Raw genomic sequence first — 6,085 nt, 5'->3', positions numbered from 1 at the left:
AAAGAAAGAGAAAAAAATAATCCACAGGTCTACAAAATACTGCCTGCCAGACAAATCAAGCCTATATCCATTCTTGAATGATCACTGGACTATTTTTAATAATTTACATTTTAAAGGATCAAAAGGAAGTATTTTCTTAGCTGTCCTCCGGTCATAGATGAAATACCATATTTTCTTTTTTTTATTTATGTATTTGGTACAGGCTCTCACTGGGCAGCTCAGACTCGTAGTGATCCTCCTGTTACAGCCCCCCTGGTGTTGGGATTATAAGTGTGTGCCACCGCACTGGGTACTTGCACTCGACTAGGTAGGCTCTTAGACAGCTGAGCTGTCTCCGCGGCCCCAAGGATTAATGTTAAACACATAAGAGCCTCAGCTATCAGGTTAACAGTCTTCTCAATTAATCTATCATCTGTCTGTCTATCTATCTATCTATCTATCTATCTATCTATCATCTATCTATCTATTATCTATGTAATATATAACTTTTGTAACAAAAATTTCAGTGTACTTATTTTTTTTGAGTTGAAATTTTTAGATTTATTATAACATCACTATCAAGAGCACACACAAAGCCAGCTGAGTTAGTACACACTTATAATTCTAGCACTAGGGGAGAGTGAGGCGGGAGAAGTATAAGTTCAAACCCAAACTGGACAACTTACCAACTTAGTAGGATCCTGTTTAAAAAGGAAGGAAATAAAGTTGGGGATGAATACACTCACCTATAGCTAAAGCAAATAATAAGGTGTAAGGACCATTCTAAGGCTGCAGACAAGTTAATCGTTCAGGCTGAATGGAAGTGAAACAAAGGAAGTGATTGGAGGTGTTGTTAATAGGCCATTGCCATGTAGTGTCTGCAACATGACTCTTTGAAAATGTACTGGAAGGGGCTGGGGAGATAGCTCAGCAGACGAAGCACCTGCTTAGGCAAGCGCAGGAACCGGGCTTCGATCCCCGGCACACATGTCACACCAGCCCCACCCCTGAGTGCTGAGCCAGCCACAGAGACCAGACATGGTGGCCCACGCCTGTAATCCCAGCAATGGGGAGGCTGAAACCAGAGGATCACTATGAGTCTGAGCTGCGTAGACACCCTGTACCAAATATGTAATTTTAAAATAACACTTTTAAAAAGTGTATTGGAAAGCCATAAGCAATGGCACTGAGCTCAGCAGCCTCCAGCGGGGGCCTCCTGTTCCTCCAGCCTTCTCCCACCCCACAACTGTCACGTGGAGCCTCCAGGTGCCTTGCTTCTTCTTCCTCTTGGTCACAGGAAGCTCTCTGGAAGCGGAGCTACCTCGTTCCAGTGCTGCTATCTTCAGGCTCAGGCACTGGCCGAGCACACTGCCCATGTCCAAAGGCGCATCCGTTAGCAGGCGGCCCAGTTCCTTCTCTTAACAGCCTGTGGCTCAGGCCAGATCTCCCCTGGGCTTGCAGCTCAGCCCTTGCAGATGTGAGGACTTGGTGCATTTCATGAAGGCAGATTTTCACTTGTGTTGTGCTTCATCTTTTCCTTCCCAGATGATATTTTGCCTATAAAAAACCTCTCTAAATAATTTTTAACTGTGGTGCCCTCTGACTTCCTATAATATTCCTGAGTGTTGCTAAGGTCAGTACAAAGTTACTGCCTGTTAGCACTGGAAAGCTCCCTCCTGAACACCCTTTCATAACATTCTTCTGCTTCCTCAAACTCAGTGAGATCACAGGGCATATTCAGAAACTTTGGGTTCTTCTCAACAACCTTATTTTTATACTCAATAATTAAGGCCCTTAACTGTTCAGTCTTCTCTCTAACTCCGTTGGCTTCAGATTCTCCTGTGTTAAGCATCTCTGTGACTTTTTTCTTGTAGCAGCGCATAATGTGGTGATAGAGGTAGTTGTTGTTAGGGGTGGAGTCCAAGGCCCTCAGGAAGAGCTCAGTAGCCTTGTCTAGGTCACCTTTATTGCTGTAAAATTTGGCTGCACTTTGAAGGACATCTGTTTGCTGAGGAGACTTCTCCAGGGCCTCTTCAATCAGTCGCTCTCCCTCAGCTTCTTCATTTCTTTTCTGCAGCTTCAGGGCCAAGAGAACTTTGACATACTGGTTCTCGGGACTCAGCTCCATAGCCTCCCTCAGAGCTGTGTCAGGGAACTGCTTCCTTGGTTTATAATCCAGGTGGTACATTGCAATTGCTAGCCCAGAGGAGAATTCTGGGTTGTCAGGCTTCTCTTCCAGAGCCTTCTCAAAGCACATCTTAGCCCTTTCGTTTCTTTTGCACTTCAGATGGGTCCATCCTTCCTCAGCGTCAAGCTCAGCACAGTCGATGCTATAAGGATTTGAAAGCTTCACACAGGCCTCTTTCACCTTGTCAACGTAAGCCTGAGCATCTTCGAGCTGGCCCAAGTGATAGTAGATCCATGCATAATTTCCCCAGGTGACCAGACTTTGGATTTCTGCTTGCCCAGAATGCTCTCGCTGGAGTAACTCTTCAGCTCGCTGTAAGCATTCCAGGGCTGCCTCGTTTTCACCTTGTAGATCTTTCAGGTGGCCAGCAAGTTGTACATCGTGGATTTGGATTCAGTGCTTAGCAACTGATTCTGGTTACACACTCTGTCTTCTAGATGACTTAAGGTATCCTTTTCCTTGAATAAATTCCAGGTGAAGTGGCATTTTAGCTACGGCAGGATTCTCTCCAGTGATTTCTTGGTGACCTTACTCATGGCTGTAATCTGCTTTTCAGTGGTTCCAAAAAGCTGCAGCCTGATTTGCTCTTCAGAAATTTTCCTGCCTCTCAGTGTACTTATTATACATTTTAACATATATAAATTACAAAAAAATGTTAGGTTTTCCATTTTCCAAACATGATTGCCTAGTTTGTGAAAGATCACAGACAAAATTTTCAAGCAGTTGTTCTATTTGTTCATAGAGTTGTCAGAAAAAAATCCCGGTCAAGTTTGAACTTTATTTATTTATTTATTTATTTATTTTTGTATTTAGGACATGGTGTACAGAGTGCACAGGGTCTCACTATGTATATTGGACTCATAGGGATCCTCCTGTTTACAGCCTCCCAAGTGCTGGGATTACAGGCACGTGCCACCACACCTAGTCTCAATCACTGTCCAGGCGCGCCCCAGGAATGAGGCCGGCATGGTAGGCCAGGGGATCAAAGTCTCAGCCCCTGCATCTGCCTAAGCAGGCACTTTAATCCACTGTGCTATTTGGCCAGCCCTTTGAACTTCATTTAAATAATGAAAAATGTTCAGTACGACTGTATTGCAAATGTTGTATGAAACAGATGCCCTTTCTCCTTAGAAAATGCATTTCAAGACTCCTCTCCCAATGGATTCCTCCAAGCCTGGATAGTACCGAGCTCTATGTATGCTGTTGCCCCCTCTGCATTCTTAGGCGCAAGTTGGATGTCTTTTCCCATCTTAACTAAGTGCTTTTCATGCCCTGTCAGTCACATTTAGAGCTCGAGAAGCAACGCCAAGTCTAGCATGGTTTCTTCCTTTATAATTTCACAGAGATTTGCTTTTAACTTGAATGAATCACTGTATGCCTGTTCTTTGGCACATCTGAATTGTCAGCATCAGTACTCTTACCTCTTGGGGCCAGTAGGTTCTAAAATAAGAGCTGTAGGAACACAAACAGAGCCGTGACATACTGCGGCTATCAGTCAGGTCCTCAAGATGGCTACTAAGTGACTCGACAAAGGGATCTTTCACTCAGGTCCTAGGTAGGATGGAGCAGGATGGTGAGAGAGGTTTCACCGTGCTCTTCAGAGCAATGTAAATTTTTAAATTTATGAGGATTTATTTCTGGAGATTTCCATGTAATATCTTCGGACTGTGGTTAACTGTGGTTAACTGTGGGTAACTGTGGGTAACTGAAACCTTGAAAGGTGAAACTGTGGATGAGGCAGGACTACTGGATTAAGAAACAAAAAAGTATTCACTGATTTTCTGGGGTTCAGTTTTAACTGGGTGACCTGAATTTTTATTTGCCCAAATCTGACATTTGTTCTTATGCTTATAGGCTTTGCCCAAACCTCATTTATTAAAGCCTTGAAAATAACCAAAGGTCGGAAGACAAGACTCCTGAAGGAAAATATGTCTTTAGGGATTTGGAGAACTCTCTCTCTCTCTCTCTCTCTCTCTCTCTCTCTCTCTCTCTCTCTCTGCTTTCTGTCTGTCTCTCTCTACTATCTCTCTCTGTGCTGTCTGTCTCTGTCTCTCTCTCTACTGTCTGTCTCTGTCTCTGTCTCCCTGTCTCTGTGTTCTCTGTCTCTGTCTCTGTCTCTACTGTCTGTCTCTGTCTCTGTCTCCCTGCCTCTGTGTGCTCTGTCTCCCTGTCTCTGTGTGCTCTGTCTCCCTGTCTCTGTGTGCTCTGTCTGTCTCTCTCCCTTTCTCTGCTCCCTCCCTCTCCCACCCCCACCCCGCACAGGCCTGGGGTGAGACAAATGCTCTACCACTGACCACCCCACCCCTAGCTGTGCTCCAGGTCAGGTTCCGGTAGAGCCTTCTGTGCTGCCAGTCTCAGTTGGATAAGTCATTTTAAATGTTGTGAGAAACCCAAAGTCGCAAGGGGACAGGGATTTGCTCTTATTGTGACAGAGAACATGAGAGAAATTAGAGGTCTTGAAATAAGATTGGGTGAGAACAGCAACAACTTCCACACCCAGGCTGGTGTTCTGTGGGCGTCTTTGGGCTTTTCACACTTTTTGATGGAGATTTGAAGTGTGATCAGGAATGATTGGTGTGACCCTGTTACAGGGGTTTGTTTGTTCATTTAAGGGTTCAGTTGAGCTTATTACTGTTAATTCATTTTGACTTTAGGGGAAAGACACGGGAGTAAACCCCTGCTTTGATTTTCTTTCCAGCTCCAAAACTTTGTACTTCATTCACCCGGTTTCCGCCTTCAGATCAGTGACTATTGCAGCTGCTTAACAAGAAACACACGTGTGTGTGTGTGTGTGTGTGTGTGTGTGTGTGTGTGTGTGTGTTATCCCTGTGCCCTTGAGTGAAAAGTCTAGGAGTGCCCCGGGATGCCTCTCTGGGAGGCAGTGGTGTCCCTGGGTAACTGAGGAAGTGTCAGCGCGGTCTTCCATCTCGGCAAGGTCAAGCCCGCCCCTCAAGAAGGTGAGCGAGGGCGAGGGCGGGTGGACTCTGCAGTGCTTTGGGTCTTAGGGGCAGGTCTCTCCAGACGCAGCCGGTGGATAAAGGCAACACTGCAGGGCACTGCGTCAGAATAGGCGCCCTGCAAAGATGAAACGCATCCTTCCCAGAGGGAAGCAGATCCAACCTTGGCGGTCGGAGAGGAGATGGCGTGCCTGCGCAGCCTTGCGGTAAGCGCACGCCTGGTAGGCTTTCCACTTTAACCGTCTGGGTTCCTCTCAGGGGGCTGTCACCAACTGCGAGCCAAGCTTTCTGGGCTCCTAGCCTCCTAGAGACCGCCTGTGAGGCCTCTTGCTTGTCCCCACCCTCGGGCAGCGTTGCCTTCTCGGCCCTGGCCTCCTGGATTCTTCCTGCCCAGTCACAGCAGCAAAGCTGGCGCTCTCCTAACGCCCTCATCCGCACCACCAGCGCTGAACTGGCACCTGTCTCAGGTACAAAATTAAGAAAGCAGAAAGACGTTCAGTAGTCCAAATACTCTCATACAGTAGCTTTAACATTCAAAGGTAATGCCAGAAATTCCACGCGGATAAAATAGAATTGGACATGTTAAAGAAAGGCAGGACCTGAACCTGGACTTACGGAGCTCACAGACTCACTGGGCCGCTCTTGCCTCCCGCTCACCTCTGGTCCGTGCAGCACGTCTGAAGGGGCTACGTCGCCGGCCTTCCTGGAACCTCAGGGTTTAGCACTGAAGCGCCAGGCGCTGGGGTTTCTCCCGGTCTTTGTCTCCCTGGCTCAGCCGAGGGAGCCGGCACAGCTACCGTCACTGTAGTTCCAGGATTAGTTTGCTTGCGAAGGGAGGGGTCCGCCGGGCAGGAGGGGGAAGGAGAGCGGAGGAGAACTTCTGGAATGACCTCGGGATGCAAGCCCCCCACCCGGGGAAGCGCACTGAAGCGAGGCGCGAGGGGCAAACTATGCTACCTCC

General features: G+C 47.2%; 1 pseudogene; it reads right to left on the bottom strand.

Annotated features, from left to right (window-relative positions):
* Nucleotides 1-1,071: 1,071 nt before the first annotated feature.
* Nucleotides 1,072-2,703, bottom strand: LOC101582895 (annotated as a pseudogene).
* Between the last annotated feature and the right edge of the window lie 3,382 nt (nt 2,704-6,085).

Source organism: Octodon degus, unplaced genomic scaffold (assembly GCF_000260255.1).
Source record: "Octodon degus isolate 3935 unplaced genomic scaffold, OctDeg1.0 scaffold00110, whole genome shotgun sequence".
NCBI lineage: Eukaryota > Metazoa > Chordata > Mammalia > Rodentia > Octodontidae > Octodon > Octodon degus.
The sequence above is the reverse complement of the archived record's forward strand: the minus strand, read 5'-3'. Positions and strand labels throughout refer to the sequence as shown.